We start from the raw sequence: 11,513 nt of genomic DNA, 5'->3' as shown, positions 1-11,513 counted from the left end.
TAGAGTCAGAGGCTCATTACTCTAAAATGATTCAGTCTCTTTTATGTCGCATTTAAAACCCTATTCATATCTATTTCATAAAAGAGAGGCAACATTTTCTCCATCAATTTTTGCTACAAATTGCAATGCTTTGGAAATGAGGCAAAAACCTTTCATTAGAGTATATATCATAATGTAGCCTATTGATTATATGAATGTTTTTCAGATTTGATAACCACTGTCACCCATTATAGCATAATTATTCTCTGCACTTAGCTCCAAAGTCTAAAATATTTGAAGACATCAAATGGCAATTCTTTAAAATATTTAAAAGAATGCTTTTCTTTCCAGTGTTTTTATTAGCTATTCTTTATCTAAAGTGGTACTGGCAAAGAGGTAGGAAATTGCTCAGTAGGCGGTATTCTCCACGCAGAGTCTAGGCATGCACTAGGTAATCATCCCCATGGGCTCCAGCCTCTTGGCCCATCTATATTCTTCCCTGGAGCCCTAGCATAAAACTGTCACCAAAAGCAAAAGTTCCCAACAGACTAATGCAGCTGTTAGAAGCCTTCAATGAGGCAATAACAAAGTTTGGGTTTGGGCTGGTCCCTCCCCCTCACCCCCCGCAGGAAACTCAAGAACACATGAGAGAACCACTGCTCCTCTGTGCAAACTACTTCTGCATTGGTTTCACCCTTTGTAAGGCAAGAAGTCATCATGTTAGCATGGCATAATACAAGGAGAAGGCCTGAGTTCAAATCTTGGTTTTGCCACTTACATGTGTATGTAGTCATATAAAGTGAATACAGTCACTTAAACCTCCCCGGGATTCAGTTTTCTCATCTATAAAATGAGTGAATTGACCTTGGTTGCCTAAGTGATGTCCCTTCCAGGTCTAGATCTATGAGCCAATAGGAAGGTCACTTAGTTGTTCCATACTTCTCAGTTCCCTCATTGGTAAAATGAGGAAATAGGACAATATGACTTCTAAGGTCCTGTCATGGCTATAATCCTACCTACTCAACTTCAGAATTCTATAATAGGCATTTGTCTGGAGTCTCTTTCCTAATATTACAGTCCCCTTCTCTTCTTAGTAAGTGGCATGTAATTAAGTCTAATACTGGAATGTTGTCAATGACCATTAAAGGAATGAATATGGGGGCATCTAGGTGGCACAGTGGATAAATCACTGGCCCTGGATTCAGGAGGACCTGAGTTCAAATCCGGCCTCAGACACTTAACACTTACTAGCTGTGTGACCCTCAGCAAGTCACTTAACCCCAATTGCCTCACTAAAAAACAAAAAAACAAACAAAAAAACAAACAAAAAAGGAATTAATATGGTAAAACATTGAAAAATAAAATATAGTTTAAATATATACACATCTCAGCCACTTTCTTCAGTAATGGAGTGAGAAATGATTGTTATTGCCAGTGGTAGAAAATCCCTCAGGTCCTAGTGGATGATGTCTGCATATTGACTGAAGAATCCTACATATTTGCTAGATTCTAAGACTAAGGTAGTTAAGTAGCAACTCCTACAAATATTAGATAGCTAAGCTTTTTGTTTTTCTCAAAAGGAGGGAGGGCAGAAAATTAATCCTCATTTTTGGAAATCAAAGATAATCTGTATGCCCCACCCCCAAGCTCTTCTTTACTTAAAAAAGCAGTATTCCAATTTGTATCAGTTTTCATTACATTTGTGTGATTGCTTATGCACTTCCATCATAAATTCACAATATGGAGATCAGAGCCCTATACAAAAATCACATTAAATGCTGCAGACAAAATGTGGAAGAGGTTGTAAAATTATCCATCCAAAGTTATAGAGTAGCTATTACCCTATGGCAACTGTCCAAGTTTGAGGAATTATTTAAAGTTGTCATTTGGGGAGTGTTAATACTCCATTGTAATCTCTTATTTTCATCATCAATTATAACATATTTATAGGTTTTTCTTACTTTTTATGCCTAGCATTTGCCAATAGATAATATGGCTTTTCACAGTTATAACAAATTAAAAGTTCCATTTCTTAAAAGACAATCTATTCACTGAATATTTGCATACATTCTTCTACTTACATGATTAACGACTGTTCATTCTCACTGAAATTAGATCAAATATGGTTGGTCCAATCCAGTCCTTTCTCAGCCACCACTTTCTAACTTCTTCCTGGACAGTGAACAGTGAAAAAAAAAGCAAATAGACTCAACTTCTCTTGTTCTCTCAAGGAGTTTCTAGACAAAAAGCAAAACCATGGTCTCATTTCTTGGACTTTTTACTTCCTCTGTAAATATAAGCTATTCATGCTAATTCAATACGTGTCCCTTGATTTCTTAGGTAGGGAGGATGGGTGAATTGCCCACATCTCTCTCTTTCCAAGGTCATTGGATTAGGGATCAAATGAGGTAATATTTTAAAGCCCTTGGCACACAGTAGTCACTTAATAAATACGTATTTCCTTCCTTTCTTATGAGTCAAGGATAACAAAAAGTTTGGGGGTTTTTTTGGGGGGGGAAGGAGTTCTTTTTTTTTATCCTGGGCCCCTGTGAAACTGTTGATACCATTAATATGTGAGAATCAGAGTGCCACCCCCTGCTGAGAAAGACATTGTGAGAACCAGGGCAGTGCCACCCTGAGGAGAAAGCATGTGACTAGCATCCGAAGTTACATCTATCCATAGAACTGCCTGTAAGTCAAGTCAATCAATGCTACCAGTCAATTAGCTTGGAGCTGTGTGTGGGTACCATGCCTGGGCGGTCCCACAGGGAGCTTCTGCTCAAAAAGAACAGGAGATCCTTCTTTAGGTTGGAGGTCGAGGGAGCAGCAGCAGGTCCAGGGAGATAGGCTTTTTCCTGCTGAACTCCACGTGTTCTTCCTCTCTCTTTTGCTAACTTCTAAATACTTTAATAAATGCTTGCCCAAAGATTGGTGCTATAAACTTCTAATTTAAGGCAACCACACATTAAATTTTAGTCAAACATTTTGATTTTAAACTTCACAAATAGAAGTAGGAAGGTAGGAAGAGGAACATAATTTGTAGGGTAAAGATAATAATAGTTAATATTTACATAGCAATGTACAGTTTGCAAAATACTTTACTAACCTTCATGTAGCAATCTAAGGTTTGTAAAACTTTAGAAATATTATTTTATTTTTTCAATAAAACCCTGGGTGTCAAGAGCTATATTTAGTATCCCCATTGTACAGATAATGAAACTGAAGCAGAGAGGAGTTAAAAGCCTTGCCCAGCATCATACAACCATTAAATATCTGAGTACAAATTTGAGCTCAGGTGTTCCTGACTCCAGGCCCTGTACTCTAATCCTATAAACCATCTGGCTACTTATGATAATAAGCTCAGTTTCAGAGATTTTGAAGTGGATATTGGGCATCCTAGTAGAAATTCCCAGCAGGCTATTGGAAAATGCAGATATGATAGAAGATGGTATGACTAAGCTAGAAGTTTAAGTCAATTCATATGGGGCAAAATTGAACTCATGGGAACAAATAAGATTGTCATGGGACACATGACCATCAAGATGGAGGGCTAGACACTTTCTCCAATTTGTATGACCTCTCAAACCTTATCAAAATGGGAATATACACAAGAGATAAAATTTCAGCTTTCTACATTGTCTAAGACACCAAAAGCCCTAATGACCCCAATCACTAACTCAGTCACTCGACACCTTCTCCTCCACCTAATAGCACATTCAATCAAGGCAACACAAGCCTGCTCAGGAGGTTTGCAAAAAAAAAAAAAACAACTCTGCACACATCACCACTCTTCTCCTTGTGCCCTGACAAACTATAAGGCAGAAGCTTGCTCAGGATGAGACTAAAGAATGAAAAGCTCTTACTGCAGCAGAGCAGAGAAATGAGAAATAGAGGATACTAGAGCACAATATGCTGGCCCTCCACTAAGCCTGAGGAAAAGGGCCTAACATCCAGCCAGTACCCATTTCTGTCCCTCCAGAATTTACCTGGGACAGAGACTAAAGCCAGTGAAACAATAATTCCCCATAGCAGGAGGAGGCTAAGACAGCTTTGAAGTCCAGCTCCCCAAGGGTAAGTACCATTAAAGAGGAAGGATTAAAAAAACTGAGCTATAGGAGAATACAAGGGGAAAAGATTGTCATGGAAAAATATAGAAAAAGACAAAATGTTCAAAGACAGAACCCCAGAGAAATCCAACATTTTAGGAGAGAAGAAGGAGGAGGAGGAGGAGGAGGAGGAGAAGATGATGATGAAGAAGAAGAAGAAGAAGAAGAAGAAGAAGAAAAAGAAGAAGAAGAAGAAGAAGATGAAGATACAAGACTGAATAGGACAGGTCAGGTACACAGGAAGAGAATAAAAATAATTTAGTGTGATGTGTAACTTTTATCAATTTGCCTATCTTCCCAATGAGGGGGGTGGGAAGGTAGAGAGAGAGTGGGAGATAATTTGGAACTCAAAATTGTAAAAAACAAAGGTTAAATTTTTTCACATGTAATTGAGAAAAATAAAATATTAAAGAGAAAGAAACATTTAAAAAGAAAGAATTTAGAGGGGGCAGCTAGATGGTACAGTGGATAAAGCACCAGCCCTGAATTCAGGAGGGCCTGAGTTCATATCTGGCCTCAGACACTTGACACTTACTAGCTGTGTGACCCTAGGCAAGTCACTTAACCTTCATTGCCCTGCAAAAAAAACAAAAGAAAACAAAAAAAGAATTTAGTGCGATTGAAGGAAAGGGAGGAGAGAGTTTCAAGAATAGGAGAGATGAAATATAGCAAAAATGTCAGAGACACAAATATGTAGCAGAGGCACTGGACCAAATAAGTATAATTTTAAACTAATGATTTGAAAGAGTTAAAACATCTTAAAAGTGCCTAACACAACTAGGACACAGTTTAAGCATGAGAAGAAACCAAAGGCAAAATTGCATATATAAATAATTATACAGCTATTTTCAATATAATTGATAGGGTTTTTTAAAGATCTGCTTATTTTATGCTAAAAATTCATACCATTTATAACTGTAATCAAATTAGCTTCCACAAGACCTATAAAAATAAACTTCCAAAAATAATATGAAAAATGGGCTAGAAAAAAGTGAAAACAATGACTAAAAGCAAAGCTTTAGGTAGGCACAGGACACTTTTGGGCTTTCTGTCCCACCCCAGAGCACCACCAATGCACTGTTTACACTGATTCACAACCATCCGGTTTAACAGGGTAAGGAATGAAGGGGATGTTCAGTACTCCTATAAAAAGAGATAAAAACTGACAAAAGGGGAAACTGTTACAAACTCATTCTACTTGTACCCTGACAGGATGAGTCCCCCAGGGTCTGAGCAGACAGTCCTGACTTTAAAATGTCACTGTGTACCCACCTAATTCTGTGTCTGCACTTTAAATTCAAGTATTCCCCAGTAACTCTTGGGCCCCTCATTCTTGGATGCCAGTTAATTAATACCCCACATCCCTTTTCCAAATAGGAGGTTTTTTTCTTTCCCTTCAAGGCAGGTGATTGCTCTAATCACCAACAATCTTCTGCCCTCTGCCAAGAGATCCAACAGTATTATCAAGAGTACTTCCTGGAGCAGCTAGGTGGCGCAGTGGATAGAGCACCGGCCCTGGAGTCAGGAGTACCTGAGTTCAAATCCGACCTCAGACACTTAACACTTACTAGCTGTGTGACCCTGGGCAAGTCACTTAACCCCAATTGCCTCACTAAAAAAGAAAAAGAGTACTTCCTTACTTGTTTTTATTTTCAGGGCTAGTGGTTCAACCATTTTCTGAACCCCAGGTACTGGGAAGGAGTTTTAAAGTACTATTTATACTATAACAGCAATATTATAAAAAATGAACAACTTTGCAACACTTAAGAACCCTGATCAATACAATGACCAACCATGATACCAGAAGGGCTTATAATAAAGAATGCTACCCACATCTTGACAGAAAGGTGATGGACTAAATATGCAGAATAAGATATATTTTTGAAAAAAAGAAAGGGGAGAGGAGGGTGAAATTGTGAAAACTAGTTTGCCTTCTGGGCTCTTTTCCTTGTTGTGGTAATAAATTTAAATTGGTTAAACCTGCATATTATTATTATACTTGATTTCTATTTGATTTCTGTTATTCATTTCACATTTTTTGATGATCCTTTACTTGTTTAAAAAGCCCAAGATTTGGTTGGTTTGATTGAAGCATTTTTAAATTATTATTCTTTCTTTTTGCTTTTTAGTAATGCTGGTCTTAGTTCTATTCAGCTGTTAGTCTGACAGTATATAAATAGCTGACTCCTTCCTCTCTCTCATTCTGTACACCCAATCAATTTCCATAGGACACAGCAAGGCTCAGTGGAAAGAATATTGGGTTTGGTATCTAAGGATTTAAAATAAAATGTCAGCTTCATCACTTACTACCTGAATGATCTTGAGCATGACATTTTTAACCTTAGCTCCCTTACTAAATCTTGATCAGTAATGAATCATTTCCTGTTTCTTAAAAAAATAATAAATTGTATCCCCCTCCCCCTTACAATAGAATGTGAGCTCCTAGAGACCAGGGACTGTTCTGCTGTGTCTTGGTATCCTCCCTCAGTGCCTTGCAAAGTGCCTTATACAGAGTAGGCATTTAATAAATTATTTTTAAATTGAATTAAATGTCCTATTTTTACCCCCCTTTAGCCTCTATAAACCTCAAGTTCCTCATCTACAGGGCAGTTAGTATCATGGGGGGGGGGCAATTTGTACAATATAGACCAGATGTGTATACTGACAATTTGGAGGATCTAAAATTCTACATAGAACTGCTATCTCTTAATCCTCAGAAACTGATAATAGTGTTTAAGCTGCAATTTTTTTATGGTGATCTTTTGGGCAGAATTTTATCTTTAGGAGTACAAAATGCAATGACCAGGGGCAGCTAGGTGTCACAGTGAATAAAGCACTGGCCCTGGAGTCAGGAGGACCTGAGTCACCTTAGACACTTAGTAGCTGTGTGACCCTGGGCAAGTCACATAAGCTGGGGGCTATCACCATTCATCCTGATCTATATCTTGCCGCTGGACACCAATGGCTCTGGAGGAAAGAGTGAGGTTGCTTACTTTGCACAGCCCTCCCTCACAAATACAATTCAGTGCAAGTCATGACATCACCTTGATATCATAGTGTTCTTCAAGAACAAAGGACAAACAACAACAATGCAATGACCTAATACCAATTTCAAGACTGATACAATTCAGCTCCTCTATCACTAGGTCTACTTGTTAAACTTTGGACAGGGATCTTCCATTTAGAATACTAACAATCAAATTTAAGTTTAGGGATAGGCTAAAAAACAATGTGTTTTTAGCACCATTGCCTGTTTTCCCATTATTCTGTCCCCAGTGGCTGCAGAAAGCAGAAAAAGGCTGCAAAGGACTGAACATCATTTCTATTTTTATTTTGTGGTATTGGTTGCCAGGGCCAAAAACTTTATCACCAAATGGCCAGACAGTGATGAGTATTTCCATACTTAACTACGCCAGTTCTCTGAAAAGTCATAAAAATAAAAAGTCATGGGACTATAGCTAAAGCCTTTTCAGCATTAGAAGAACTTAGGCAAAGCTTAAATCTCTTTCCTCTTTCTTTTTTCCTTGAAAAACACCTTTGTTATGGCTCTCTAGGAGGGATAGTGGATGTATTTAGGAGAAATTTTAGGTAATATGAAAACAAAGATGTCAATCAAAATCCATTTTTAGAACAGAGTACTTCAGCATGAGAGGATCAGCATCTCTTGCCTCTGCTTCCTGCTTCTTGGCATGATGGTTTCTCTCCAGAATGGTGTCCTTGAATTTTGAACACTAATCTGTGCCCAATTATTGTCATTGAAATCCTGACTGCTGCTATTTCCTTGCATTTCTACGTCATCTTAATCCAAAATAAGTATGAATGATTGTCAAAGGATAAGAAGTTTCCCAGGGGCCTGGCACAAGTTACTAATACTTGAAGCTGATACCAATAATCCCAACATCAATTGTGATAGTAAAGTGACCCACAGTAGTGGATCTCAAATTTTTGTCTATTGATGGTCAGGGCACAGTGTTAATCCACATGATTTGGGGAGGATTTGACACATGATGGCCAAAAGCCAAAAGCCAATGGATATGAAATTAAAGTCAGGCATTTCAGTATTTGCTGCCTCTCCAGAAAAAGCCAGTGATTGTATTTACACATTTTTGAGTTTTACTGCAAATAACGTGCCACAAGCAAAATGCAGAGACCCCTCTCTACATTCTATGTACAGCTGGTTTGAGAATACATCCTGAAAGCCCAAAAAAGTGATACTGGAAGACCTTCTGACAAATATTTCAATGCATATCATGCTGGGACTATTTCAGGGAAACAAGAAAGTATCTATGCTTGGATTGGCATTAACTTTGTCCTTGGATGGTTTGAATTAAAGGTGTGAATATTCCCAAAATGCCATTCTCCATGAAATATTAGGCAATATTCCCAAAATGCCATTCTCCATAAAATATCAGGGGATAATCCCAACATGGGTGGAGTATCAATTCACACAGTCTATATTTACCATGTAGATGGATAGATACATAATTAGTTTTATAGAGAGAAATAGTTGCATATGTATATATAACTAAATATTTACTAGATATATAGTAAAACACATATCTACATGATTATCTATGCATATATGTGGACATTAAATTTCAGTTATGAAATTTCATAACAATTTATATTCCACATAGCCACTTACTTTGTAAAAGTAAATATACATTTATATTTACTTTTTATTTTTACTATGTATAATTATATTTAAAATAAATATAATTAAATATATTTAGATACCAAGTTACTTTGCAAAAGTAGATGCATATGCATATATTTATAGATCTGTATTATGTTATGTAAATAAATTTTCTTTTGCAAAATAACTTGGTGTAAGGAATATAATTTGTAACTGCCAAAATATTATAATGTTGAAATTATTGTCGAATTAACTCAATAGCATAGGGTCCTCAAAACTATAAGCTTTCATTAGTAACAACAAAAAGAAGTTGTCCAAAACTTACTGGCTGAATTTAACCTCCATTGTGACTGTTATCAGACTGAGCATGTGCATAGTGTATATAGCTCTATTCCTTGATATGTTGATAGCATATTTACCAACATAGTGTTAAAAGATAGGTTCCTGAATAAACAGGTTTCTCTGACCCTTCATATCTAGCTCCCTGCCTGCTTTTCAACTTTCAGAATAAAATTCAGTAGAATGGCTAAATCAAATACCTTTTGGAACCTAGAGATTCGATCCTTAGTTATGGTTTCATAAACAAGAGAAGAGAGACCTAGACTTCTCTCAGTGAGGTCTATCAGCCTCTAGATCATTTCCAGATTTAATTATTATATTAATTATATGACTCCTCAGAATTCTACTATTGCACTGAACATATGTTGAGAATGCTACTAATGTATTAAAACCGCAAATGAGTATTGTGTAAAATAAGTTGTCAATATTGCCAGAATTCTTTCTCCAGGCACCATACCACTCTCATACTAATCTCAGTAGACTAAAATGTTAGTGCTTTAAGTTGGCCTTAATGTATAAGGTCTCTCATTTCCAGGTAATTACAGCAATTTAAAGACTTCTTTGCAAATTTAGGACAAGGAAGTATAATGGACATTGGCAGAGGTTTGACAGGTTTGTGTGGGGACAGGGTAGGGGGAAAGGATTGAGGCTTTTACTTTACAGAATCTGGTTTTTACTTTTAAGAGATATCCAGAAGGCGAATTTCCAGGACAGGCATGCTCATTGGCATGCCTTCTCCTTTGTCTATAACCACTACTCTGTCTGCTTCCTCTTTGTCCTGTTGTCCATCCTTCTCTCCTTGCTACATATCAAAGAAAAAAGTTTGCTTCAGAGATTCTTCTCATTTTCCCTTTTTTCTCTCCATTTGGTTCCTTAAAGTAACAACAACAAAAATTTAAATAGTGAGTTTTCCCAGCATAAATAAATATACCAACAAATAAAATTCAGGTACAATATGTATACTAATCTAGTAAATATACCCAAAAAGGAAACAAGTTTTGCTCATCCTGCTATACTCAGTGAACCATTGTTGATTCCTAGGGATTACTATTCTTTCTTTTTGTTTGTTTTTTGTTTTTTGTGAGGCAAATGGGGTTAAGTGACTTGCCCAAGGGGTCACACAGCTAGTAAGGTGTCAAGGGTCTGAGGCCGGATTTGAACTCAGGTCCTCCTGAATCCAGGGCCAGTGCTCTATCCACTGTGCCACCTAGCTGCCCCTATTCTTTCTTATAACTCAGAAAATTTTTGTTATAGAATCTCTTTTGGAGGAATGCTAGGTACTGTAAAAATTAATTTCTCGATAAAATCTATTAAAAATAATGTCTTCTAAACTTTGTCTTATATTGATCTCAGTCTCACCTTATTTGTCATTCAAAACAACACTATGAGGTAAATGGTATTATTACTCCCATTTAACAAGTGGAGAGAAGACAGCAATGCTGAGCATTGCTCAGGAGGGTAGACATGTAAAATGGTAGACTGAGAAGCCAAAAAGCCTGATGAAGGGACACTGGTTATGTGGGAAAGGACCAATATCAAAGAACATGAAGGATGTTGAAATATGAGAATGCCAAGGAAAAACTTAAGCTGCTTCATAATTTTGCCAAGGCTCAGTTATTTATATCACCATTAATTGTGTTATGATTCAATTCACATCATAATTAATATGCTAAATTCAGTTTGATATAGTAGAATGAACTCTGGATCTAGATTTTGGAGAGGCCTGAGTTCAAATCCTGATTCTGAAACTTTACAGTAGCTCCATAGGAGGTCATGTAATCTCTTAGAATCTCAAATTCCTTATCTGTAAAAAAAAAATGAGGAATATAATTATTTTATGCCACTCACCTTATAAGGCTGTTACAAGGAAAAGGTTTTATAAATCTGAAAATGCTACAGAAATGTGTGATTATTCTGGGAATACCAAGGGTTCTGTTGATGTAATATAATAATAAAATACAATTTTGAAGTTCAATGAACTTTAATTTAAAGTAGACTACACAGAGAAGGCACAGATAAATTAATAAAGGAACAAAATTTTTAATTTCCTTGTTAAATGTTTTCCACTAGAGCATTACTAACAATTGAATAAAGGCTATATAAATAAATAGTGATAGAGATAACTGTGATTATAAACATCAGGGTATATATTATTCTTTTAAAAGCTTCAAAAATGTCCATTAGCATTTTCTAAAATCTTGATCATTAGAGATACGACTCTTCCAGAGCCTATTAAAGAGATACTTTGTCAACAACAACAAATCTGTCATATGTCCTCCAGCCCATTAATCCACTAAGATTAAGAAGAATTGTTGTCTATGAGCTGCTGATTATAAATTAGCTTGGAAATTTGAAAGAAGGCATTACCAGGGTTGTTGTAATATTCCTGGAGATATTTCTAACATCATTTTACTCTTGACAGCATTCCCAAATTTGTTATAATGGTCAATAAT

The 11,513-nt window shown here is 36.6% G+C and overlaps 1 pseudogene; it reads left to right on the top strand.

Annotated features, from left to right (window-relative positions):
• The first annotated feature begins 530 nt into the window (after positions 1-530).
• Positions 531-8,424, top strand: LOC122748597 (annotated as a pseudogene).
• The last annotated feature ends 3,089 nt before the right edge of the window (positions 8,425-11,513 follow it).

Source organism: Dromiciops gliroides, chromosome 1 (assembly GCF_019393635.1).
Source record: "Dromiciops gliroides isolate mDroGli1 chromosome 1, mDroGli1.pri, whole genome shotgun sequence".
Taxonomy (NCBI): Eukaryota; Metazoa; Chordata; class Mammalia; order Microbiotheria; family Microbiotheriidae; genus Dromiciops; species Dromiciops gliroides.
This window is presented reverse-complemented; position numbering and strand designations above follow the sequence as displayed.